At 49.4% G+C, this 27,285-nt stretch overlaps 1 protein-coding gene across 14 annotated transcripts in view; it reads left to right on the top strand.

Moving 5' to 3' along the window:
- Positions 1 to 304: 304 nt before the first annotated feature.
- The window catches only part of PRRC2B (proline rich coiled-coil 2B), an 84,949-nt gene continuing 57,968 nt past the window's right edge, over positions 305 to 27,285 (top strand). For 10 of the 14 annotated variants that reach the window (XM_061154368.1, XM_061154376.1, XM_061154372.1 and 7 more), the window contains exon 1: positions 306 to 487. The gene's annotated coding sequence lies outside the window, so the exon portion shown is untranslated. Of the gene's footprint in view, positions 488 to 27,285 lie in introns of all 14 variants that reach the window. The other 4 variants (XM_061154371.1, XM_061154370.1, XM_061154378.1 and 1 more) reach the window with 3 other exon arrangements.

Below are 27,285 nucleotides of genomic sequence, written 5' to 3'. Positions count from 1 at the left end.
CTCTCCCAGGCCCCCTACTCCCGGCTTCGTCTCCTAGGCCCTGCAGCCCCTTCCCAGGGCCCCTCACGCGAGCTCGATCCCCCTCTCCCGGGGCCCCAGCACCCCCTCTTCGGGCCCGGAGGCGGGAGGCGACCGCGGGTCCCCGGCGGCGCGGCAGGGGGCGCTGTGCGGGCTGAGGTGCTTCGCGGGCTGAGGCGCGGCTGCGGGCTGAGGCGGCGGCGGCGGCGGCGGCGGCGTGAGGAGGAGGCGGGCGGAGGCGGGGGCGGCGGCAGGCGGGGGGGCGGGGAGCCGAGAGCTGGAGGGAGGCGAGCGGCGAGACACAGGCTCCGAGGCTCCAGCGAGCGAGCGAGCGAGCGACGAGCGAGCCCGGGAGGGAGCGAGCGAGCGAGCAGTCGCGCCGCCGCCTCGCAATCCGCCGCCATCCCGCCGCCTGACCGCCGCCCGACCGCCATCGCCCGGCCCAGTCGCGCCCGCGGAACTAGACCAGGTGGGCCCGGGGCGCGGGACGGCTGGGGGCGGCGCGGGGCCGGGGCGGCGGCGGCGGCGGCGGGCGCGGCGCTAAAAGATGGAGGCGGCGCGGCCCGGGCCGGCTTTTGTCTCTCGGCGGCGGCTGACTGACAGCGGCGCTCGGGCCCAGCCGACCTTTGTCCGCGAGCGCGGGGGCTCGGCCCGCCCCGCGCCGCCGCCGTCGGCCCGTGGGGCCGGGCTGGGGGCGACCGTGGGGCGGAGGGTGCGGCGGGCGGCCCTCTCCCCATTGTTGTAGCGGCCTCGAGCGGCCTGGGCTCGGGCGCGCGGCGGTGTCGGGGCGCCCCCGGGGCCGGGGGGCCTCCGGGGGAGGGGCCGCGGAGCGCCCGGGGAGTCGCCTTTCCGGCCCAGATTCCGGCGGCAGCGGGTGTCTCGGCGGCCCGAGGAGTCTGGGCCGGTTTCCTGCCGCCCGGTTCCCCATCTTGCTTCCTCCTGAGAGCGGCCGCGGGATGCAGGGCCGGGGCCCGGGGCCGACCCTCGGGGCCCAGGGGGCGGAGTCCCTCGCCCCCCGCCGGGTGTCCTCGAAGTTGGTGATCAGGGTTGCCTGCCTGGGTGCGAGAGGCTGGGGGCTCACAGCCGTCCAGACGGCCGCGCTTTGAGTGCGGGAACAAGAGCATTATTTTCAAAACACTTAATGCTCTGTTGCTGAAAACGTTTAATAATAAACAGGATGTCTCTCCGCTCAGGGCCTGCCAGATGGGTTTTTTTTTTTCCCCCTCTCTTCCTCCCCGCCCCCCCAAGTAAAACCCATTACTGTTGAAATCGCGGGCCTCTGAAGAGTGGATTTGCGTTCGTGAAATTGGAAGGCGTTTTTTGTTTGTTTTTACCGTTTTCTCCCTCTTTCGAAATACTGTGGGAGGTCCAAGCCCACCTTGAGGCGAGCCGAGGAGGTGTTTTTCAGCGGAATGGTCGCTTGAAGGAAGAGGGGGAAGGGGGGCTGGGAGCTCTTCGGAGTGTGTCATTTGCTACATGGCTGCCCGAGAGAAACCTTCAGAAGGCTTTGGTTCAAGGATTGTTCAATTGTCCCTGAGATTGTTGTTTTCCTGTAAGGTTTTGTGTGCATTTTAAGTGGCTTTGTCCATCATCCAGTTTGGTTCCTGTAACCGTCCGTTTGAAGTCTCAGCATGGTTTCTCGGAATCCACTTGCAGCCATCTAGCCCTGTTTGCGCAGTGCTGGGGTGTTAGGTGGCCTGGGGAGGCCCTGACTTTGAGGTGCAAGCCCTGCTTGTGTGAAACAGCTCAGATTCCCTGAGCCTTCGTTGACCCACGTAGGGACATTGCATCCTCTCCCTCACAAGGCCTGGCACACAGTTGGTGCCTAATGGTGTTTTCTCCTGTGGCTGTTTGTACACCTGCCATCAAGTCCTAGGATGGAAGCTGAGCCACTGGTGGTGCCACTCTTTGTGCTGAGTGGTCAGGCAGATGCCACAGGTGCTGGGCTGAGGCATGGCCAGGGAGGAGGACTGCAGGACACAGAACATCACTGGGCTCTTGCTTGTCCAGCGCTGGGGCTCAGTGGGGAGAGCAGGCTGGAGAAGAGCAGGCTTTGGAGCCCTCAGGAACTCCATCGATTGGGCTGTGTGGTGGTGGGTTTCTGCCCTGGGATCGGGGTGCCTGCCCTTTCTGAGGCTGTTACCGCAACTGGGTTTAAGGCACAGCAGAAAACAGGAGATGCTCAAGGCTGAGGACAACAAGCAGAGGCCCAGGGAGTCCTGCCTCTTGAGGGTAACTGCTTTCCTTCGGGAATGGCAAATTAACGTTTGCTTGGGCACATGTGTCCCTTGGAGCCTGGATTCTGGTCCTCTTTGGGTTAGCTTACGCAAGTCAGCCTCAGCTCCTACATCTGTAAAATGGGAATAATTATGCCTTGCCTTGGGTATCTGTTGGGGCTCTTGGGAGCCTCACGTACTATTTGCAGCAAAGCACTTCCATCCATGGGAAGGTGATGAAAATGTGTGTATGTATGTTTTTATTGGTTACCTGGTTTTCTGGTGTCTTTCTAATTCCTAATATTTTGCTCCTGTCATTTTGGTGGATGGAACCACCCCGAATTCTGTCCGCAGCCTATGTTTTGATTTTGCCTGGTAGCACCAGAAAGGCCAAAAGAGCTAGGCTACTCAGCCAAGTCTGAGGTTTGTGCTGTTTATGGGAGACCGTAGAAGGACTGAGGCTAGTTCAGGGAGACTGACCCCAGTCTTGGCCATGGGTAAGGGCTGAGACCCAAGTTACCTCTGGACCAAACCTATAACTTGTTTGTAAAGGGCCCTGGAGACTCTGCTTGAACATAAGGTGGTTCTGCAGTCAGTGGGGAGTTTGTTTCAGTTCATTTTGGCATTCCCACAGCCACCTTGGTTTTGTTTTGTTCTCTGTGTGTGTGTGGTTTTTTTTTTTTTTTTAAACCTCCTTGGAACCTTCTGGCCTCCTGGCTGTGTGACTGAGACGTTCTAGTGGGTCAAGTCATCCTTTCAATTTTCCGTGCTTCCTGCCTCTTGGCCCGTCCTTTCCGTCTGATTTCAGTCTGGCCCAGCACTGTGGAGGTTAGCTGGGTGGTGATATGATGAATTCACTGCCCCTTCCACAACCTTTTTATTTACCTGTGAATTTCAGCTCTGACTGGATCCCTAATGCTGTGTGCACGGTGGAGGGGTTTGTTTCATCCAGTTGTGGGTGCTTGTCTCTCCTTAAACATTCTGGGTCCTCTCCAGTCTTCTTTAAGCCCAAATGGGTAAAAAGAGAGTCTGGGGAAGGAAGAGCCAGAAAACCTTGGGAGAGAGGAATTTCAGGAATGGCAAGTCAGAACTAGTTCCTGCCCGGTCTAGTTGCCTGGAGCCTGGCCCAGGGATTTTTGTTATGCCTTTTGGTTAGCTCATCCCCCAATCCCTTTTAAATTTCAGTTTTTTTGTTTTTTTTTTTTTTCCCTGAAGGATTATTTTATTGTGCTTTTTTTTTTTTTTTTTTGCATTGCACAAAGTACTGACTCATGTTGCTAATGGCTGTATGCTGGTTGTATGTCTCATTATTCTACCGCTTTAAGATTGCTCATTTCTATATTTGTTTCTATTTCAAACCAGAATAGGCCAGTTGGGCCAGTACATGTATTTCTAAATTTGATAATGAGGCTTCTCTTTTGTCAAAGGTGTGTATCTTGCTATGGGTGGGCAGGTGTTAAATAGGGCCTGTCTACACTAGATTTTAAAGCAGTGCATTTCAGTGTGAAAAAGAAAATTTCTAACAGAGAGATGTTGGGGTTTGTGTCCTGAATTTTGTATTTTAGTCAGGGCAAACTAGACTGACTTCTTTTCCAATCATAGCTTGATTTCTTTCTTAAGATTTTTTTCTGGGGCTTGTACAGACTTGGGAACCTTGGATTTGTCCTTTGAACAAAGAAATAAAGGCATAATTTGGAAAATATATGTACATATAAGTGAGTCGTTTTCCTGTACACCTGAAACTCAGTATTGTAAATCAATTATAAAATTCAGTGAAAAAAAAAAGGCAACGAGGTATATCACAGGACTATATTGAGTATCTTGTAATAGTGTGTAAGGGAAAAGAATCTGAAAAAAATATATGTAACTAGATCATTTTACTGTACACCTTAAATGTATTGTAAATCAACTATATTTCAATTAAAAAAAGAAAAGTAAGGACTTCTCTGGTGGTCTAGTGGTTAAGACCACTAGAAGACTCTGTGCTTCCAGCAGAGGGGGTGCAGGTTTGATTCCTGGTCAGGGAACTAAGATCCCACGTGCCTTGTGGCACAACCAAAAAATAAAGTAAAACAAAAAAAGAAAAGGCATGGCCTGTGGTGCTGGAGATGAGAGAGAGGTGGGAGATGGTGAGCTTTCTGATGGAATAAAATTGTTTAGACAGGCTTTTGGGTGACTAAGGTGCCATTTGGACTGGCATCTTCCCCTGGGAACAGGAGGACCTGGGCTTTACTGTAGGTGATGTCGCCGTGCCTCTGTGGGTGGGACGTGGGACTCTGCTATGGGAGGGAGGCTTGCCTTCCTCAGTTGAGCCAAAAGCCTTGGTTGGGCTTGTTCTTAGCTGTGCTTGATTTTTTTTTGGTGGTGGTTTTCTGTGTGGCCTGAGCTCAGGTGTGGGTTGCTCCTGTTAGGGTGTTGGCTTGTGAAGCTGTGCAGGTGGGGAGGGTCTGTGGGCAGAGAGGGTCTATCTTGAGTTGCTGGCAGTCCCTCACATTCTCCCAGGTGACTTGCTTCCGCTCCCACCTCTGCAGCTGGTTTTGTAGCTCTGCTCTGTATCCTTCCTCCTTTCAAGAAAGCTGCCAGCCTTTTCCTCCCTGTGCTAATGCGGAGACAGCATGTGTTGCTTTTAGGAGTCACTGCCGGACTTTGGCCAGGCATGGTGCAAGGCCCTTTAAGTGCTTTCCCCTCAAAAGCAACCTTTTCCCTGAGGGGTGGGGGGGACTGCAAAATACTGAACAGAATAAAGACAAAAATAAAAACACAAATCACCTGTAACTTCACCATCCAGAGATAACTGCGTTAAGACTCGTGTATTTCCTTTGATTATATGTTTTTTCAGAATTAGAAAATACTGCTATATACACTCGTCAAGGATTATAGATCCTCTTAATGTTATAGTATATTTCTCAGAGTTATTGAAAACATGATTTTTCATTATTTTTTTTTGAAAACATGATTTTTTAATAATTGTGTAATTGCTGTTACATGGATATGTCATGATTTACTTAATCCTCCATGATTAGATAGTTGTTACCCACTTTTTGTTCTTCCAAACAAGACTGCAGGGAGCACCCTTGCTTACAAAGCCTTGGGCCAGCATTGCTGTCTCCTGTGGGCAGAATTCCCGGCTGGAGGGTGTGCAGGCGCCCGCTTTGGCTCAGCACCAGTGTCTCCTGCAGCCCTCGGCCCCCTCTGTGTCCAGCCTCGGTCACAGGGTGGCTTCCTTCTTGGACCACTGAATTCTGGGGGTCTCAGTCCTGGCGAAGCCCTTTGATGAGCGAAGTTGGGGTCTTACTCTGTTTCCTGGCTTGGGTGTGGACAAAGGTCTCTAGTTAGACATCTACTGTTCTGGGACTGAGATGTGGATGCCCCGCTTATGTTCCTCAGGAGCGCGTGTCCAGTGAGGGGAGACGGCATCTCCTTAGAGAGGCCTTCCAAGCCACTCAGCCATCTCCATCATCACCCTCCTTGATTCTTCCTTAGCCCCTACATCTTCTGTTTGCTTTTTTCCTCTTGCTTTTCTTTTCACAGCTTTAAATACAGGGTTTTTTGGTTTGTTTGTTTTTACAAAATTATTGTGGAATAAAAATGATGTAAGATTTACCATTTTAACCATTTTTAAGTGTACAGTCTAGTGGCATTAAGTACTTGCCCAGTGTTGTGCAACCACTGTCTGTCTCCAGAACTTGATCCTCTCTCCCCTCTTCGCACATTGAAACTCTGCACTGATTAATCCCCCCCCCCGCCCCCCCCGCCCCCTGCAGCCATTCCCCCTGCCTCAGGCCCTGGCAACTTCCATTTTACATTCTGTCTCTATGAGTTTGATTAGTCTGGGTCCCTCAGATAAGTGGGATTATCCAATATTTGTCCTTTGGTGAATGGTTTCTTTTACTTAGCACAGTTTTTCAAGGTTCATCTATCTGTGTTGTTGTGGCATGTGTCTGAATTCTGTTCCTTTTTAAGGCTGAACAGTCTCTTACAAGGCTTCCCTGGTGGCTCAGCTGTAAAAGAATCTGCCTGCAATGCAGGGGACCTGGGTTTGATCCCTGGGTCGGGAAGATCCCCTGGAGGAGGGCATGGCATGGCAACCCACTCCAGTCCGAGTGCCTGGAGAATCCCATGAACAGAGGAGCCTGGCAGGCTCACACAGAGTTGAACACGACTGAGGCGCCTAAGCGGCAGCAGCAGTCTATATTATACACACAGCAACCGCATTTTGCTTATCCCTTTGTCTGTAGATGGCCTACAACTTAGAAATACTTTGGGTTTTGTTGTTGTTGTGTGTTTGTTTCTGTGCTGCCCTGCATGCACGATCTTAGTTTCCCCACTAGGGATCCATCCCAGGTTCCCTGCGGTGGTAGTGCAAAGTCCTAACCGCTGGACTGCCTGGGAACCGGCCAACATTTTTTTGTTTTTTGGCTCGCCCTTACGCCCCAGTGGAATGCGTGTCACATGAAGCGGATTCTTTGCCTCCCGCCTGCCTGCCGGCGCTCTGTGTCTCTCACAGACTGCTCTCCATCCCTACACGTAGGGTGAGAAGTTGAGCCCCGCTCGGCTTGGGTTCAGGCAGTCAGGGACGGCCTTCTGGAGAACGTAGCCGACTTGAAGTAAGCACCTCTTGAAAATAGGGAGCCCGGAGTATTAAAAATGTGTTTCTAAGTTGAAATGCCCGGGCTGCAGAAGAAAGCTAGTGAGTCAGCTTGCTTTCCAGAGTGCTAGGCCCTTCAAATGTGGATGTGGTGAGAGTGCTCTGGGTGGGGGTGGGGGGCAGGTAGGACTTCAGCTTCAGGCCTTGAGTTGATTTTCCCAATGTGCTTCTAGCTCATATCTGTGTGGAATTGGGGGTGGATCTCACTGCCACACCGACTGGAAAAAGGAGGTCACCTCCAGCACTCTCTCCACGGTTCCTTTGTTTCTTTAGAGCTTTTTTTGGCAGGTGTTGTTTACATCCAGTTCAGAGCTTAAAGAACTGCTCTGTTCCAGGGTGTACAGAACACACAGGCTGGTCTGGGAGGGCCAACCTGTCCATGGGACTGAATGAGCTGAGTGTTCAGAAATAGTTGGGGAGAGTGGAACACTGCCCTGAAGCATAAAGTGGAATTCTTTCTGATATAAAATTAATTGCAAAAATATACTTACTGGGGGTAAAAAAAAAAGCAAGTATGTGTAGAAAAATGAATGCTCTTCTCTTCAGCTTCCAAGGCAATAGGCGTCATTTATGGTTTGGTGTGTTTATCCTTCTCACACTAAAGAGCAAAGATGGCCTCATGCTGTTCTTTTCTTCATTTTCAAACTTAATCATGAGCTTTTTTCCCCCCAGACTAATATATACAGATCTATCATACTGTTAATGTTTTAAAAATTATATTTATAAGGTTTTTTTAAAATATGCATGTGTAGGGAAGAAGAAAACAAAAATAGGTCTTAATCTTAACCTTGGCCCAGATAGTCCCAGTTGACTTGTTTTAGAAAGTACTTAGGAAAATTTAATCTATATTGAAAAACATAAAAAAAAAAAGAAAAGGAAAACATAAGGGTTCTTCCCCAGTCTCTCTGAAAGGAGACCATTGTTTGAAGTTTTTTTTTGTGATTGCTAGCAGGGAAGAAAAATTATGCACATTATCCATTCCCCTGTGTGTGTAGACCTGCAGCAGGCTGCCCCTCTCACTTAAAAGGTGTGTGTGTGTGTGTGTGTGTGTGTGTATGTAGACCTAAAGCAGGCTGTCCCTCTCACTTAATGTCGTGTGTGTGTAGGCCTACAGGAGGCTGCCCCTCACTTAATGTCGTGTGTGTGTGTGTGTGTGTGTAGGCCTACAGGAGGCTGCCCCTCACTTAATGTCGTGTGTGTGTGTGTGTGTGTGTGTGTAGGCCTACAGGAGGCTGCCCCTCACTTAATGTGTGTGTGTGTGTGTAGGCCTACAGGAGGCTGCCCCTCACTTAATGTGTGTGTGTGTGTAGGCCTACAGGAGGCTGCCCCTCACTTAATGTGTGTGTGTGTGTGTGTGTGTAGGCCTACAGGAGGCTGCCCCTCACTTAATGTGTGTGTGTGTGTAGGCCTACAGGAGGCTGCCCCTCACTTAATGTGTGTGTGTGTGTGTGTGTGTGTGTGTGTGTAGGCCTACAGGAGGCTGCCCCTCACTTAATATGTGTGTGTGTGTGTAGGCCTACAGGAGGCTGCCCCTCACTTGATGTCGTGTGTGTGTGTTTGTGTGTGTGTAGGTCTACAGGAGGCTGCCCCCTCACTTAATGTCGTGTGTGTGTGTGTGTGTGTGTGTGTGTAGGCCTAGAGGAGGCTCACTTAATGTCTTGGTGTGCTCCATGAGACCTGTGTAGACTGATTACATCATTTATTTTAGAGACTACAGAGAATGATCTGTGGATTCATGTGATTTACCCTGTTTCCTATCGGTGGACATTGGGCTGTTTCTAATTTTTGGATAATAACACAATTTTGGTGAAATTCAGTCAAATTTGTCTTCACAAACATATAATTTGTATGTGATAGCACGTGAGAGTATGTTCTGTAGTGTGAGGTCTTCCCGTTGAGTAGCATTTCGGTAAGAGTTCCGTTAAACTCTTTTTTTCAAAAAATTTTGTGCCAATTTACATAAAGTCGTATATGAGAGTGGGTGTTTCTGACTGGGGGCTTTTCTAAATGAATCATCGTTTGGGGTCATTTTGGGCGTGCACATTTCCCAAAGTAAAAGCAGCAACTGTTGAAGGCTTCCTGTGTTCTGGTGTAGGATCTCAGCGTTTGATTGGCATTGGCAGGCACGGCAGAAATGGCGTGCCCTGAGGACTCCCAGTGCAGGTGCCTGGGCATCTGCTCAGATGAGGCCGGTGGGGGGTTGGTGGGGGCGATGTGGGGAGAGGCACAGGTAGCCAGGTTTACTTTGATTTTCCTTTTCAGTTAAAGTCATGGGGGGTACTTGGCACAGGTGTTTTCTTCTAGCCTTCGTGTATTCCGAGACCACCCCCATTTGGAGTTCTTACAGTAGCCCTTCCGGAGGTTTCCGAGGCTCGCATTACGGCCCTCGGTGGTCTTGCTGCTGTTGATGCATCTGACTGTGTGGGAGGGGTTTATCTGGAGGCCTGTGCTCTCTTGTTCCCAGTTCTTTACTCATCCACTTGGCCTCTGGCCCCCACTTTCCCCGCCTGTCTATTCTAGGAGCTCACACCTAGTGGGCGAAGTGAGTACGGAAGTGAAGCCCCTGGAAATGCCTGGGTGGGATTTCATCAGGTCAGGGGCTCCGGGAGATGAGTGCCCAGGGCGGGGTGCCGTGGGGAATACAGAGCACTGGCCCTTGCGCTTGTTATTGTTAGTGGGAACCTGGAGAGAATCCGTCAAATTCCTTTTCCTTGAGGGAGAGTAGCCCTTGGCTTTGGTCAACTGCCTTCATATCCAGGTTCTTCCACTTGTGAGCTGGGTGATTAAGATGATTTAATCTTCTGGAGTCTCCATTCTGTTTGTCTGCAAAATGTCACAGTGACACCTGCCTCCTGGCATTGGGGGAGGATTCAGTGGGTCCTACGCTGAAGTGTTTCTAAGGTGCCTGGCACAGGTGGGCAGGTGCTCAGTAAACAGTAGCTATTAATGGCTCCTGGATCCAGCACTAGCTGAGGGCCTGGGGGTTTGGAGCAGGCAGGCTTATACACTTGGGGCTCTTTTGTTTGCTAGAGGTTGAGGTTTCTAATTGTGTGCTTAGCCTTGTGCTGAAGATGTAAACTCAAGTCTCACAGCCCCTGCCCTCACCTGCAGGAGCTCAGACAGTGTAACCAAGGGCCTCCCCTTGGCGCTCTTCCTACTGTCCACTACACACCCCCAAAAGGAGCATCTGATCACTGCCTGCTGCCCTTCACTGAGTTTGTTCTTTTCTTGTAGAGTTTTAGGTAAATGTCTTAAAAAGAATAAAGACAAGGTTTGTTGAAGTTCGTGGTGTCAGGCAGACAGACCTTCTGGACCTTAACCAGACCTCCTTCACCCCTGTTTCCATATGTGAGCCTCTGTTTCTCTGTCTGCCCAGAGGGGGTGGCACCTGCCTCCCAGTGCTGCTGTGCTGATGGCACCTAGTTAGCTCAGAATCGGGACGCCCTGTTGGTTGTGTACTGCCAGGTTTGGTGCTGGTGGTTTAGTCGCTCAGTCGTGTCCAACCCTTGCGACCCCATGGGCTGAACCCCTCCAGGCTCCTCTGTCCATGGGATTATCCCCACAAGAATACTGGAGTGGGTTGCCGTTTCCTTCTCTAGGGGATCTTTCCCACCCAGGGGTCGATCCCAGGTCTCCTGCATTGCAGGTGGATTCCTTACTGACTGAGCCACCAGGGCTTCTCACAGCTTGGTTTACCCAAACACGAAAAGAATGTAATGTAATGACAGGACAGGCCTGTTACCCAAACCCCAGACACTCCAGAAAGTACACAGAGCAGAAAATAAGTCATTCCTTGCAGTTGCTCTCTTTCTTTCAGATTGAGAGATGAGTGCTATCTTAAATAGTTTTGTTTTCTAGTAATGGGAATGTTTTAACCACGTGTGAGTGCTTACCCTGACGTGACCACAGGGAAACGGGAGATAGGAACCTACCTTTGTGTTTATACACTTAAGACATCCTGTATGTGGTTCCCCAGCACTGTCACTTTGGTCCTTTCCTGTCTAGAAAGGGCCATGGTCACTCTCTGTCCACCTGGGTGAGTCCTCGCGCCGCGTTGGTCATGCCTAGCAGCAGCAGAGAGTAGGGTTCGCCAGCTGCTGCTCTCCACAGAGCGTCGGGCAGGTGATAAGGTGTCGGCGTGGGGAGTCTGGGGAGCGGGGGCAAGGTGGGCGTGTGCTCTGTGATGTGGCCTTGTCGGGAAGGGGCAGCACAGTCTGTGACAGTTGGGGAATGGGGGTGAGGATGGACTGGGCGGGACTGGGAGCAGTGAGAGCAGAGCTTGGTCTGGAGGGGCCTGGTCCCACAAGAGCTGTTTCTCATTAATAACCCGTGAGTAAAGTCAGCCTCTGTGCGTGCAGGCACATGGCTCCTCTTCTCCAGTGCCGGAAAGACAGATTGGCATCCTCCTGAGGACCCTTGGGCAACACTTGGGCCTCCTTTTTGGGGTTCTTCCTTTTTAGACCTGGTCTTGCCTGATTGGTGGCCTGGGACTGTCATCATCCTGGGTTTCCTCTGGAGTCTGAGGCTTGGAGAATAAATGGCATACGGATTCCTGGGCTATAGCCCTTTGGACTTTATCGGAGAGCATTTAAACCAACCCAGCCCTTTTAGCCCCCTGCCTTCATCATGTGTGTGAACACACACATTCACAGTGTGTGTCTTAGTCACTCCGTCGTGTCTGACTTTTCTGCGACCCCTTGGAATGTAGCCCACTAGGCTCCTCTGTCCGTGGGATTCTCCAGGCAAGAATACTGGAGTGGGTAGCCATTCCCTTCTCCAGGGGATCTTCCCGACCCAGGGGTCAAACCTGGGGTCTCCTGCATTGCAGGCGGATTCTTTACCATCTGAGCCACCAGGGAAGCCCTGCCTTCAGTATGTTGGGATTTTATTTTCTTCAAAGAGGAGTGGCTTGGGGTGGTTAGTTATTGATGGACCTTCTCTGTCACAGCACACACCCTGCTGCACGCGGCTTAGCTCTGAAAGGGCACGGTAGAGTGAGAGAGGGCGTGGTGCGACCTTGGCCTGGTCCTTCACCTCTCAGCCTCCACTCCCTCATCTGTGGGGGCGACAGTGAGGACGGCCACCCCGGCGTTGTTGGCAGGATCCTCTGCACAGCTGTAATTACTGTTCTGCCAGCCTGGTGGAGTAATTCCCTGCTCGGATTAGATGGAGGCGTTGCCCTCCAGGTGGAATGCTTTGTTGCTAACAAGCCTCCTCTGGGGCCGCGTGCAGCCTGAAGCTGGGGGGGGCGGTGGGTGGAGGAGGGCTGCCTGAGGAAGACAGGGACTGTTGTAAGGGTGCTGTGTGCCACATCCCCGTGGGCATGAGCTGCCGGAGGGCTTCCCGTGTGATGAACCTGATTATAGAGGTCTGGGGTCTGCGCCCTGCTGGTTTCTCTGGACGGCGTCCCAGTTCTCCTCTCCTTCCTCACCTCTCTGCCCTGCGGTTCTTTGGGCACAGGCTAAAAATAGGCTTTGTAGAAATGTCAGACAGTACAGGAGTATTGGCCCACGTGTAAAGTTACATGTAGCAGGATGTTGGCTGTAGCATTATTTGTCATAGGACACGGTTGGAAGTAAGTTAATGTCTGTCTGGAGAGCGTGGGTAAATAAATGTGGCACAAATGTGCAGTGAAATACTAGGCAGGCATTAAAAAGAGCCTCCGGGTGGTATGCGTTTTCTCGAAAGAAAAAAAAAAGGACCACAGTGTATTAATAAAAGAAAGCAAGTTTCTGCCTGATACAGTAACAACCCTTATCTGTAGAATAAAAACCCAAGACCACAAACTGCTGATAGCTTTACACAGCATCCACCAAGTTCACATTGTTACCTTTTGAGTTGGGTTGACTTGTTTTGTGTATTTTAGGATCATTTGAATTTGTTACACTGAATGTGTGTTAGAAATACCTGTTAGTTAAAAGAGATAACTAATTACAAAGGTAACCCATGTAAATTCAAATGAAGACACATACCTATGGACCAGACCCCTGGGTTGGTGGGGGCTGGTAAGAGCATCATCCAGGTGCTGAGTTTTGCTCAGACTTGCCCCAAGTGCCTCATCTCCTGGTTCCAGGGCCCTGATGGGGGTCACAGGAATCCAGCCAGTTCAGTCATGTCTGTTTATGTATCACTGGTCCTCAGAAATTGCTCTATTGAGCTGGTTAGAAGGAACAATCCAATACAAATGCCATCTCCAACTTCTGTTCTCTACTAAATCAGATTTTACAGTATAGATTACGATGGCATTTGCAGAGTGCCTCTCACTTGATAATTCGCCATTGTTTGGAGGCGGAAAAGGAAGGAGAAACGAAACTAGAGCTTATGTGTTTTGTGTTTCTTTTATTTGCCAGGTCCTTGGTAAGGTTTTACCCTGGGCAGGGAGACCTTTGTATAGCACATCCGTCCAGTTGTCCATCCCTCGCTGTATGTTGAAATTGCCTTAACTTTTTTATTTAAAAAGTATTTGTAAACTTACTTGCTAAGTTAACTGCATATTGAAAAGGTGAGATAGGCCAGTAGCTCTCTGCAGATGGCAGATGGATTTCTAGCTGAATCCTCTCAGGCTTCAGCTCAAGCCAGTGTGCCACTCAGCTAGGTGGACAGGGACTGACCCCACTACCTGTGACGGAAGGGGCTGTAAGAGTTTTAAGTTGATCAGCAATGATGATGATGGTCACTGGAACCATTGAGCAAGTGCTGTGCTTGGGGAGACGCAAGGCAGACCCCAGTGGGTGAGGATCCTGGAGCTGGCGCACGCTGTGGGCCCCTTGGACCCTAAATTAAGAGTGGGGTTCTTTACCTGATGCTTGCCTGCTCAGACCCCACTCCACCCTGGGCCAGACTCTCCCTGCACAGTCACCCTGGCCCCAGGGGTACGGACAGAGCCTGGGAGAACTGTGGGCATTTTATTTTGGGCTTCAGGGCTCCTTGGTGGCCAGCGTGGACCCTGTAATCACAGTGGCAAGTGTTTCTCCAGTGCCCAACACTCCTAGAGCATTACCTGGATGTCAGACTTGACTGGGTTCAAGTTCAGGTTTTGCTGTGCCCTAACCTGAAGCTAGTGACCTTGGGCCAGTCATTTAACCTCCCTGAGCTTTGCTGTCTTGTCTGTAATTGAGGGTACAAATACTTTTCTCTAAGTGGCTATTTTATTTTTTGTTCCAAAGAACTCCTGTTTTAAATTTCAGCTTTATTCAAATGTGCTCATTAAGTTACTTTTGGCTGTTTTCTTTGTTAATTGTTTCTGCTTGCCTTCGCCTTCAGTTGTGTCTTTTTTTGACTTCTTATCAGATGCTTAATTTCATTCTTTTCTGTTAGGAATTTTAAGTTTTTAGATGATTAAATTTCCTCTGAGTACAAATTTGTCTTTGTTTCTGTGTGGTGTTCTTTAGTCCATCTGTGCTATTTTCTAGGTATTCTGCAACTATGGTTTTGAATTCCCCTTTGAGTCAAAAGTTTTTTACAGGGAGTTTTAGGTTTTCCAACTGATAGCATTATTTTTACTTCTGCTTTCATTACATCTTGTTTTATTGCACTGTGGTCAGAGATTTTTGCTTTTTCAGGATTTGGGGTTTTCCGTAAAGTCACACATACAGAGTAACTTTTTGAACATGTTTGCTGATGTACCGTTTCACATGATTCATTAGTTTCTGTTTTGAGTGGGCTTTAGATCAAATCTTACTTAAGACCAAAGTGTAGAGATTGCTGTGTTTTCCAGTGTTCTCTACTTATAGTGATTTTTTTTTTCATTTTTAAATTATTTTATAAATATAGGTTAATGACAGTTATATTTTCATTGTGCAGTGTACTTCCTACCCATGTAAAAATTACTCTTTTCATTCTGCTTTTGTGTCTGGCTTCTTTCATCAGTGTTGTTACATATATTTGTGAGTTTCACCCGTGTAGTTGTGTGTGAGTTTATTCCTTCTCATTTATCTTTTTTCCAGTTTTATTGAGATATAATTGACAAGGTGTACAGGGTAGTGACTTGACCTTCATACACTGTGAAGTGATTACCACAGTAAGTTTAGCGAACGTCATCTCATACAGATAACAAAATTAAAGAAATAGAAAAAACTTTTTTTCCTACCGATGAGAACTCCTAGGATTTGCTAACAGATTTTCATATATAACATACAGTAGTGTTAATTATGTTTACGTGTTGTACATTGCATCCCTGGTATTTACTTATCTTGTGGCTGGAAATTTGTAGCTTTTGACCACCTTCATCCTTTCCCTCTCGACTCCCCTCTGGTAGGCACATATCTGCTCTCTTTTTCTGTGAGTGAGTTATAGTTACTTAGCTACTTAATTTCTGGTACTTTAATTGACCCACAGCACTATATTGGTTCTTGGTACACAGCATAGTGATTCAGTATTTTTTCCACTTCAAAACGATCACCATGGTAAGCCTAGTTACCATCTGTCTGTTCCTTCTCATTGTTAGATAGTATTCTGTTACGTGAATGTAGTGGCTTCCCTGGGGGCTCAGACAGAAAGCGTCTGCCTGCAATGCGCGAGACCTGGGTTCGATCCCTGGCTCGGGAAGATCCCTTGGAGAAGGAAATGGCAACCCATTCCAGTACTCTGGCCTGGAAAATCCCATGGATGGAGGAGCCTGGTAGGCTACAGTCCATGGGGTCCCAAAGAGTTGGTCGCGACTGATCGACTTCACTTTCACTTTCATGTGAATATAGTATTTGTTGATTCTAGTAGTGATAGATTTTTTAGCTTGTTTCCATTTTGAGCTATTCCGAATAGTGCTGGCTGCCATTAACACTCTGACACATGTTTCATGCGTGTGAGTATGTGTTTTCTTGGGTTCATACCTAAGAGTGGAACTGCCGGGTCCCAGGGGAGATGCTAGCTCGGCTTGGGTGGACCGCTGCCTGTTTTCAGAGATGCTAGCAGTTGGCATGCCCGCCGCGGGGCAGGAGCAGTGTCCTCTCTCCACACTGGTCTCCGGATTCCATGTCATTCCAATTCCAGATTGATTTCTGAAATTTATATGGAAATCAAAGCATCCTCGAAGAACACAGCTGTTGTACTGAAGAACACAGTACTAGATGTGAGGACTTGGTAAGAACTACAGTAAGTAAGGCATCGCAGTGTTGGCAGAAGGATAGACAAATAGATGGATAGAATAGAACTGATCTTGAAACAGACTGCGCATTAATAGTCGCTTAATTTGTGACAAAGGTGCCACATGACAAATGGGAAAGGTGGCCTTTTCAAAAGTACCGGGAGGAGACTTCCTCAGTGGCCCAGGGGTTAAGGCTCAGCCTTCTAATGCAGGGGGCATGGGTTCAATCCCTGGTTGGGGAACTAAGGTTCCACATGCCATGGGTGCGGCCAAAATTTTTTTAAAAACATAATCTTAAATAAAAAGTACTGGGAAAGTTGGATTCTCTGTATGGGGGTGGGGGGAGAATTTTTCTACCCAAAATCATATCCACGATCAGTTTTAGGTAGATTGCAGAGCTAAACATAAAAGAGAAAACAGCTTCTGGAATAAAACAGGAGAATTAGCTTTATGATCTTGGAGAAGACAAAATTCTTTGAATAGGATACAGAAAGCACTACCAAAATAGGAAAGATTTATAAATTGAAGTGTACTTTAAACTTCCTATCTTCTGGAGCATTTGATTACAAGTGCTCCAGTAAAATGCAACACACATTGTTTTGTAATTGCCCAGATGCCTTAGAAGATCTGTCAGTTCCGTCTGCCCTGGGGACCCCTGCCCTGCTCTCCTCAGGGCCGGTCCGCTCTTGCTGTAGTGCAGCTGCCATCTTGGGCCTTGGGTGGTGGTCCCTCTGGGTCTTGTCCCTCTGTGCTGGATCCCTTGTTTCTTGCATCCTGTGTGTATCATCGGTTGGGGAATGTGAGCATTAAGTAACAGTAACTGTCTTAAGCTGTCTTAAACAATAAGGACATTTATTGGCTCAAGTAAGTAGAACTCCAGAGGTGGGCAGGTTCTGGGTGTTGGTCCTGTGTGGGGTGTCCCTAAGGAACCAGGTGGGTCACTGGCAAGGGGGCTGAGTTTTTCCCTTAGATCAGGCATGCCTGTCACCCAGCTGGGTATGGGCCAGCCTCTCAGGCCTCTTGTCTGCCTGGGGGAAGACTAGGTCACTTCCTGTAGAAAAGAAGGGAGAACTGGCTTCCAGGCAGGAATGGCTACTGCATTTATTTGCCTCTTGTTCACTAGAGTATCTTTCCCTGCAACTTTGTAAGAATGTAAATGTTTTGTGGCCTTGTGTGAGTTGAAAACATCCTTCCATCCCCATACTTGGCTGGGTCAGCTGGATAGGAGGGTTAATGATGCTCATGAAAGTCAAGTCACTGGCTCATGAGGACTCACTGCCATTCCCATTGTTCCTCCCTGGGACCTTTTTTGTGGGTGATGGTTGGCTTTTGGCAGCTTTGGGGTTCTTGTCTTTATCCCTAATGTACTGAAATTTCCCATTGTACCTTGTGTTCTTTTTACATCCATTTCACTGAGCACTTGGCAGGTCCTTGCAGTCTTGTATACTTCAGCTCTGGGAATTTCTCGTGTAATTTTTATTTGATAATTTCCCTCCTCTTGTGTTTCTGGAAATCTTAGTTAAATTTGGACCCTTGGATTAATCTAATTGGGGGTAGGAGTAGAGACTAGTATTCATCTATCCCCTTGTTAATTTTTCTGGGAGATCCTTTGTCTTGCATTTCTTCTACTGATGTGAAGGTTAAAAATTTGTAACAATAGTTTGGATTTATAGAAAAGTTGGAGGTTCTGTATATTCTGCTTCCAGTTCTCTTAAAAAGATCTTCCATTATCATGGTCCATTTGTCCTGGCTACTTAACCAGTATTTATACATTGAAGTCTGTTTTATTCACATTTCCTTGATTTTTGCCTAATATCCTTTTTCTGTTCTAGGATATGATGTTTAGTTGTCACATTTAGATTCTTTTAGATTGTGACAATTACCAGATTTTCCTTGTCTCCAGTGACCTTGAGAGTTTTGAGGAGATATTTTGTAGAATGCTTCTAGTTGTGATTTGTCTGGTACTTTTCTTATGATTAACCTGACGTTATGGGGTTTTGGCTGTCCTGTGTTTAATTTTTCCTCAGGCTTTTCCCTGTTTTCTGATTGCCCCTTAAGAGAAAAAAAATCCTGTTTTGTTTTTTTTTTTTTCCAGCATTTTCTCAATTTCCTCAGGACATTAATTTAAAAAAAAAAAAAAAAACTTTGGTTTCTGGGGCATTGTTTGTTTCCTCCAGGTTCTTTTGTTTGTCTGTTTATTTGGTTTCTGTCTTTTAGTTGAGATCGCAGGTGAACACAGATGATTGGAAAACCTGGTGGGTGGGTCAGAGGGAGCTCTTGGGGGTGGGGTGGGTGAATGAGAAGCCATCCTTTTATTCTTGAGCCCCCAAGAGTCTGCATTTTCGAGAGAAGACCCTTTCTTTGCCAGGAGTGTGGAGACCTCGAGGGAGACAGTCTTGTTTGTCTCCCTCTCTCCTGTGAGGCCAACAGCGGAGGGAGTCTTGAAGGCCCTCAGGGTCTGCTCCTCAGGTTTTCACTTAACTTCTGTTTTTAGCTCCTTTCTTCACTCCCACCACCCTCTTTGACCCTGGTGTTCTCAAGTCTAGACTTCTCTTAATTTATCCAGAGGGGAGGGGAAAAGGGAGCTGACGTGGGAAGCTGGCTGTTTTACCTACTCTCTGCAAGTGCTCCCAGCTCTAACATCCTCCCCGCCCCCGCCCTGCGATCTTACAGGGCACCCGCTGCTCCTAGGACTTCCTGAGCTCTCTGGAGTCCTCATTTTCTAGGATCCTTTAATCTCCTAAGTTTGTTACTACTCATGTCTGTTCTTTGCTAAAGTTGTCCCTGTCTTTTGGCTTCTCTTTGTTTTTGTTTTAGAGGGTTTTGGAAGGATGAGCCATAAATGCCTGTGGTCCTTCTGCCATGTTTAGCCAGAACACCCCTGCTTTTTAAAGAGTTTCTGTGAATCAAGTGATATTGAATGAAGGGTCATTTCTGGGATGTGTGTGCACATGTAGATAGGTATACAGTCATGTTTACGTATGTATGTGTAGTTGTGTGTGTGTGTGTGTGTGTGTGTGTGTGTGTGTCAGTGACACCACTCAGCTGCTTTTTTCCACGTGATCAGTGGTGGTTCTCTCTTAGCATCAGGACTTCTAGAGCTGCTGTTTGCAGTTGTGGCTGCAGAGGTTTGCAAGGCCCCGAAGAAAGTGTGGGTTGGGATGTCTGGCCATTTGGCACCTGGTCCTTACAGAACCGTCTCTGTTCTCTTGAGAAGGGAGGGAGGCTGAAGGTTCAGTGGGGGTGGGTTAGGGGAGTGACCATGCCTGTTGGTGGATTCCTGCTCTGCCACGGAGGTCTCCATTGCACCTTGGGACCACTATCTTTAGTCTCTGCAACAGCCTTCCAAGTAGATCTTCTGCCCCCATGGCGGGGTTTGGGCTCACAGGCTCCTTCCGTCCTGGCGATCTGTGTGGAGAGAGCTGCTGCCTGCTGGAGGGAATTGGTCCTCGTGGGGAGGGCTTGCCCCCAGAGCCCGTGCGGCAGCAGTGGCTGCTCCCTGGTGATAGAGCCAGTCTTTCTCTGTCTACCTTCCTGTTTTCAGCAGTGGATCTGTGAGGTCCTGGGGTTTGGGAAGGTTGGAAGGCGTCCTGTCTCCTGTGCTAAAGAAAAGCGCTTCCTGCCAGTTAGTCCCCCAGCTTGCTTCTAGTGCCCAGACTCCAGCTGCTGTGGGTGACGTCATTCCTACAGGAAGGACTTTGGGTGTAAACACAGTCGAGCTGGCTGCATGGGGCGGGGAGAGTGACAGGCACGGCTGGCTGGGACAGCGGCCTCCAGTGCTTGTGCTCAGCTTGTCTGCAATATTCTCTAAGCTTTCCTTAAAATCGTTTTCATAATTTTAAAACAAAGATCTGTTTAGGATTTGGATAGTAGTTTTTTACTTCCGTTGCTGAACTCTTGCAATAGGAAACAAACCACAACAGAACGAGTAGCAGGAGGCAGATAATTAGTGTTGCAGCCCAGTGGCCCCTGCATTCCAGTGACTTGTGCTGGTAAAGAGGTCCAGCAGTGTGACTGGGAGCTGGTTGACGGGTGATCATTTTTCATTTTGTTTTTTAAGCTTTATGGTTTTTCTGTATCAAGCATATAATCCTTGTTACTACAACATATTAGGGGTAAATGAATGAGTAGGACCAGGGCTGTCTACCTCAAGTCTATCCTCACCCCAGCGTGTGGTTGCCTTTAATACCTCCTGCTAACTGCCTTCACGTGGGATGCCTTGAAACTGGGGCAGTTCAGTGCTGTTCAAAATGTGGTCACAGTGGAGTGTTGATCTCAAGGGTTTTCTGAGCATTAAAGCACATGTCTGTCTCCTAAGAATTAATTAAAGGCGTCCACAGGCAGATCCTGAACCCTCATGAATTTTTGGTTTTGGTTTGAAGGTCTGCTCTCTGCCATCAGGGTCCTTAGGCTGTGAGACGGCAGAGAGGGGTCAGGTCCCTGGAGCCTGGAGGTAGGCAGAAAGCTGGAGATGTCACTGGCCGCAGAGGAGTCAGAAGATTGAGTAGTGTTGCAAGGCCAATGGTGGTGCTGAGCCCGGGACCGACCTGCGGGAGAGCCCTGGGTCGCGGGTGTTGTGTTCTTCATTCATTTATTCCTGATGCCAGGCCTGTGAGGTGCATAGCAGAGTGTTCATCTCAGTAAATCCACAGGGGAACCGGCCAGCGTGGAGGTAACATGCCGACTTGAGTTTGGAGAGAGGAGAGCAGCGGGGGTGGGGTGGGGACGAGAGTGGCGGGGGTGTGGGGTCGCCTGTTGGCCCTGGATTTGACCCTCCAGTGAGCATCAGGATGAAGTTGAAAGTGTCTGAGCAGGTGCCTGTGACCTGGTTTGGTTCTGGTGGGGGTAGTGGTTAGGGCTGGACGGGGTTCAGGGAAGCGGGGGCGAGGCTTGCAGACCCCAAAGTGTGCCAGAGAAGTGGGGACGGGGAAGGGCTCTAGTCCCTGCAGCACGGGCCTTCACCCTTATTGCCCTTATTTTTAACTGCTGTAGCTTCCCAGGCGTGCTGTCTCCTGGGGGTGTGGCCCTCTTCGCACCCCTCTGCTCGCATCCTTCCCAGCCCTTTGTTGTTCCCTCAGGCCTTTGTTTTCCTTCGGCTTGTTCTCCTTTGCTGTGGAGGTTTGTGCTGTGTTCTGCAGTCATGCCTCATGCCTGTCTTGCAGAAACCTCATCTGCCCAGTCATTCCACTGGGCCCAAAGTCCAGCTTTGCAGGTAGGCCAGCTTCTGCCTGTTAGGGCCTGGAGAGATGTGGCGGAGCGGGGCGGCTACGGGGGCTGCTTCTGGCAGGCCAACCTGATTTTCTGACTGGGGCCCTGCAGGGAGCCACTGAAAGCTGGAGGTGTGGAGTTGGTGGTGCTATCGCTGGGTGAGACAGCAGAAGCTCCCTTGCAAACCCAGGTGGGGTTCCCCACTCCCCACCCCATCCTGGGGCATATGTGAACCCCTTTTTGTTGAGTCCATTTTCATATCTACTTCTCCATTTAGACTAGGGGTCAGCTGGCTGCAGCCCCCAGCTCCGGCCCCCTTCCTGTTTTGGTAAATGGAGTTTTGCTGGAACCCAGCTCAGCTGCTTTCTGTTGTCTGGTTGCAGCAGTGCACGGCAGGGTGGTTGACATGTGATGGAGATGCTCAGTCTGGCCCTCCACGGAAGGCACTGTGGAGCCTGCTCTGGAGGGTGGGCTGGGGTCTTTGTTGCCTCCACATGCTCAGCCCTGAGTAACCCCTCATCAGCTACAGAGTGGGCAGCACACATCTGAGAACTTGAACTCGGTGGTCGGCACCTACCCCTGTGTTAACGTTCTTTTTCCACAGACACTGACATGTTGGAGAAGGTTGGGATTTTTTTACTCATCTCATCCCGGATTGCGTGGTGATGGTTCTTTATGTTCTGACTGAGACTGGACAAGCATACTGTCTGGTGACCATGTCCTTTCCAGACCTGCTTGTCTCCTGACCTGTTTATCCAGCCCCGCTCTCCGCTTCCATTCCCGTTCGGTTCATGCTTTTTGGTGTGTTCTGTGTGGCAGTAGGCTCTTTCCTTCCTTTCTCCTCACCCCAGGTTGGGGGCTCCTGCTTGTGCCTTGTGGCTGTGGCACTTTGGCTGAAGGCACTGTTTTTGTGGCTCCTGGGACTTCCCCGGCGACCCCTCCGCTCTGAGCATGCAGTGGGCCCTTCAGTGTGGGTGACTGGAGGACAGAGCCACGTGGTGCTGGCTCCAGGTGTCCTCAGGATTGAGGACTGCTCAGGAAGGCAGATGATTTGCCCAAATGTTGCCAGACTCAGGGAGACCTGTGAAAAGCCTGGGTTTGCCCCAGTGTAAACCTGGCTGTTGTTGGTTAGCAGCATTGGCGTGTAGAAGATGTTTTGTTTTTAGGCACCTTGTCCAGTCCCGCCATCTGCAGTTGCCCAGGAGGTACCCTTTGAGCCAAGGGTGACACGTGTCTGAGCCAGTGCACTTGCTGTCCCCCAGGCCGAGCCCCAGCAGCCTGGAGTCAGGGTCCCTGGACGTGGAGTCTGCAGCCAGGTGTCCCCGCCCGGGCTCCAGGCCTGCTGTAGCACTCAGTGGCCTGTGATCCTGGACGGTTTACTCCTCTGTCCTGACCATAATGTAGTGTCCTCTGTAAAGCAGGCTGATGACCGTAGTGTCTTCTGAGCATGGAGGACAGTGAGTGTCGGTGGGTGCCCAGCTCGCCCTGAGTGCTACACCGGGGTGTCCCCGGCTGGGCGGGCGTCTGCTGCTGGCTGGTACCCAAGTGGAAGTGAAGTGAATCCTGTTATTCGGAAATGGCTTTTTATAAGCTGGAAGCTGAGAGGTCCTCCCTCTGGTGGACGAGAGCAGGCGTCTTCTGGTGACCTGACTGGGACTACTGTCTGGAGGGGCGGGGCCTGGACTAAGTTGCCTTTGTTGGCGAATCTTTCTGGTTCCTTTGTTCTTATAGAGCCTGGCCTCTTGGCACTTTTAGGAAAGTTGCCAAAATAGGCAGACCTGGATTTAAGATGTCCTTTTCTTCATTCCCCTAAAGTTGTCTTCACACGGATTTTGGGTGCTTTTGGCTTCTTTCTTTCTAGGTGAGAATGCCCAGGGAGCCAGACAAGGCCTTGAGGGGTGGGGCGGGGCTGGGTGTTGGGGAGGGCTTCCAGCAGGAGGGCAGGACGGGGCTCCCTTGTCTTGTAGTTGCTGTAGATGGAGTACCGAGGATCCAAATTAGATCTTGTATAGGAAAAAAAAAACCAACACCTCAGAAAAGAATTCTGCTGCCTACAAAAGGGAGCACATGCAGAGTGAGAGCCCTGGCTGGGCTCCAGGCTTGCTCTGTGCTGCCCACAGAGCCTGGAGTCGCCACTGGTTTGTCCCCAACGAGCCAGGCTGAACGGACATGCCCCTGACCCACCAGAAGCATGTTCCCTCGCCTCCCAGCCTCATGAGCCACACCCACGTTTGCCTGCACGTCTCTGCCATCTGACAGGCTAGTTGAGCCCTTGTGTAATCTTTGCGTGTGTAGCGACAGACCAGAAACTCAGTTGGTATTCATAAGCTGGGTAAAGCCATACTAACAGTATTCTGGGCCTGATGTTTGTAAAAACCCAGGGGTAGGCAGAGCAGCCAGAGACGCAGGTGGGGCAGAGCTGGGCCCTAGGTGTGACCCCGATTCTTGGAGGAGATGGATACCTGCGTGCTGGTGGGGAAACCAGAATGATTTTATTTGTTATTTGGTGTTTGTTCAGTGAAGTCTGGCTTAAAAGAACCCTTGCATGCCCCAAGGCTGGTGTCTGTAACCTTGCTTTGTAAAGGGCCTGGTAAATACCAGTAGTTGTTGCTCTGTGGGCCCTATGCGGCCTCTTGCAATTTCCCCAGGCTGGCTGTATGTAACTGGCCCGCCCTGCTGGAAGGGAGAATTGGGCCTGAAGGAAGTCCATCTGTGCACTCTCAGGTGGAGCCTCATGATGAACAAGTGTCAGGCCCCCTCCCCCACAGGGGCTGTTTGCATAGCGATGGTGACTCAGTCGCATTGCCTGTTAGCACCCAAAATTTCTGTAGGAATGCAGAATCCAGTCCCGGTGTGTGGTGAGATGCTGCTTTGATAATAAACCATGTAATTCCATGGCTGTGGGTTATTTACATTGGATATGTTTGATTTTAGAACCCGTTGGCATGTGTGAAATCTGGCTGTGGTCCCTCAGTCTGTGTGGGAAAACTGAAGTCTAGAATGGCCAGTAGTGTTCTTAAGTGGATAACTTGGTTAGAAAGTAGGAAAGTGCCTTCCAAAAAGGACGCCTGTGGGTTCAGAGCGGGTGTTAGTCCAGCGCGCCCCTGCCTTGGCTGCACTGAGGGGCTCTTGTCAAAAGGAGTAGAAAGCATATTCCCTAAACATAGTAGGTGCTCAGTTAGCATTTGCTGAGGGGTTGAGTTTATTTAGAGGACGTAATTCAAGCAACAGTTGTTGACTGATTAACATTTCTTAGCTCCCACTGGCTCAGATTTTTTCCTTATTTTTTTCCAGGATCCCAAGAGTTGGGGTGCGGTAAGGTCTGGTTCCCTAGTGCTTCTTGGGGGTGAGTGTGGGGACTGGTTAGTTCTGAGTGGCGTGGTATTACCAGGAGACCCACTGAGTGCTCAGTGTCCACTCTGACCGGTGTGCACTCTGACCTCTGCCCCGGGCCCAGACAGTGCAGAATCAGGGAGATCTGTTTGTATCAGTGAACTGGTGGAAATTTGGGCTAACGAATACTTCTTAGGATTTACTTTTTATTGAGGTAACACTGGTTTATAACGTATGTTTTATCTGTACAACTTTGTGTTTCTATTTCTTGTGCCCCAGAGCATGCTGACCACAAAAAATTGAGTTTCCATCCCTCATCATACAGATGTTCCTCTTTGCCATTTTTTCCTCTCCTTGTCCCTCCCTTTCTGCTTACCACTGTTCTCTGTATCTATGTGTTTTTGTTTGCTTTGGTTTCTTCATTTATTTTTTGTTTGTTGGTTTGATTTTTATATTCCACCTGTGAGTTGAAATCATAGAATATTTGTCTTTCTACATCTGATGTATTTCACTTAGCATAATACCCTAAAGGTTCATCCTTGTCACAAATGGCAGTTTTTTCTTTTTAGATGGCTGGGTAGTATTTCATTGTGTATATGTATCACAACTTCTTTATTCATTCATCCTTTTGGCTATTGTAAATAATGCTGTGATGAACATTGGGGTACATACATCTTTTCAAATTAGTATTTTCGTATTCTTTGCATCAATTCCCATAAGTGGGATTGTCAGATTATGTGATGGTTCAAGTCTTAATTTTTTTGATTGCCCAGAATGTCTGATGAATAATTTTTATTTCACTTGTCTTTGTTGGTTTGGTTTTTAATTCAGTAAGGAATAGTGTATCTGGATTTAAATGGATGATGCTGCATCTGTAGTCCTGCAAGTCTGGCTGGCGGCCTGCACCCCTCTGCTCTTAGTCTCCTTCCAGCTTTAAAGAGCCTTACTCCAGCCTGTGCTCCTGTTAACCACCCAGACTCTGACCCTCCTGCCTCCCTCTCTAAGACCCTTGTGATTACATTAAGCCCACCCGGATAATCCAGGATAATCTGTCCATTTCAGGATCCTCAATTTAATCACACCTGCAAAGTCCCTGTTGCCTGGGAAGGTAACATACTCACGGGTTCTGGGAATTAGGGCATCCTCAAGTCTGTTACTCAGCAGGCCTCGGAAGTTTGTGGAGAGTGCTCAGAGTCCTCAGTGGAGTAGTCTCCTACTAATGAATAAGAAACTCCACCCCTCTGCCTGGGCCGCTCCCACTTTGTGTGGGTGGGGTGCATCTGCTTGGACCCCTGCTGGAGCTTTGGGCCTCCTCAGGGGTGCATCTATTTCCCATGTTCAGGTCTTTTCCTTTTAGATCTAGAGTCAGCAGATTTTGCCAACCACATGTCCTGTTGCATATTCTTTGTTTTTTAAAAACAAGTGTGAAAATGGGGTGGGGGGGATAATCTTTACCTTGAGGACCTTACATAATAAGCCATTGACTGTGGCCTGACTAGTATTTTGCCAACCCATGGTTTGACTGAACCCTGCAGGCTGGGGGGCTGCCTATGGCTGTCACCTTGGGGACAGTTCTCAAGGGCTCTTGTTAATAGTGCGATGTGCGCGCACATGTGAGTGTATTGGGAGGGGTTCATGTTCCTACCCTATGAACTTTTCTATTGTTTCTCCTATCTGACAGAAACATCTGAAAATTAGACCTCATCTAGTCTTAATGGAGAATTTCAGGTGGTTTTCCATTTGAAAGCCTATGATTACTGGTCATTCTGACCCTGGACAAGATCCAGTCTCTTTCCTGCAAGGCCTTGCAGCCCAGTGTTGGGAAGCAGCCTGGGGAGGTTATTACCAGTTCTGACTGTGGCAGAAACTCCCTGTGTGCAGCTTTGGGGGCGGGGATTTAAAGATAGAAGGTGTGTCTGTAGCCCCCTGGCATGTGGGCAGGCACCGGGGAGGGAGCTGGTGTGGAGCGCTCTGATGGGTCATCTTGGTGAGCACTTGAGGTTATTGCTGCTCCTTCGCGGAGCCCGCTGGCCACTGCTGTGCTGTTGGCATCCTGGGGCCTAAGCGCTGCGCTGCATGGGGGCCTCTCCCTGGCCGGCTGTGGCTGCCTAAACCGGGATCTGAGTGAGGAAGGGAGTTAAGTACCCATCCTGGGTGGCTGTCCTGGTGGCTCGGTGGTAAAGAACCCACCGTCTGCTAATGCAGGGTATGCGGGTTCCGTCCCTGGGCTGGGAAGATCCTCTGGAGGAGGAAACGGCAACCACTCCAGTATTCTTGCCTGGAGAATCCTATGGACAGAAGAGCCTGGTGGGCTACAGTTCATGGGGTCCTAAGAGTCAGGCATGACTTAGTAACTAAACCATACCACACTGCACCTGGGTGGCTGAAAACCTGTTGGGAGGAGACAGGCACTTCTGTGGAGGAGGGTGACCACTGGGTAGGTGACCCCTGCACATCGTATGCAACTCAGGACGCTCACCCCTGGGTGTCCATCGAGGTGCTGGAGTGTTTCCAGATACAAATTGCGTGATTATCTGTTCCTGCGCCCGAGACAGTGACTGGCAGGGCTTGAGTATCGCACTTCATGTGACACGAATGAAAGGACGGATGCGCTGGGTGTGCTGCTCTGGCCGAGGTGGCCTCAGAATAGGGCGAAATGACTGATCTTCCTGGAGCAGCTACGCCAGGTGCCTGTTATGAGTCATGGATGTTTTCACTTCCATTTTGTCGTTGAAAACATTTTATCAGTAGGCCTAAGTTGATGCTTTAGCTTTTTTCCC

This window comes from Dama dama, chromosome 11 (genome assembly GCF_033118175.1).
Source record: "Dama dama isolate Ldn47 chromosome 11, ASM3311817v1, whole genome shotgun sequence".
NCBI classification, from domain to species: domain Eukaryota; kingdom Metazoa; phylum Chordata; class Mammalia; order Artiodactyla; family Cervidae; genus Dama; species Dama dama.
Note: the sequence above shows the minus strand (reverse complement) of the source record. Positions and strands in the feature narration are given on the sequence as shown.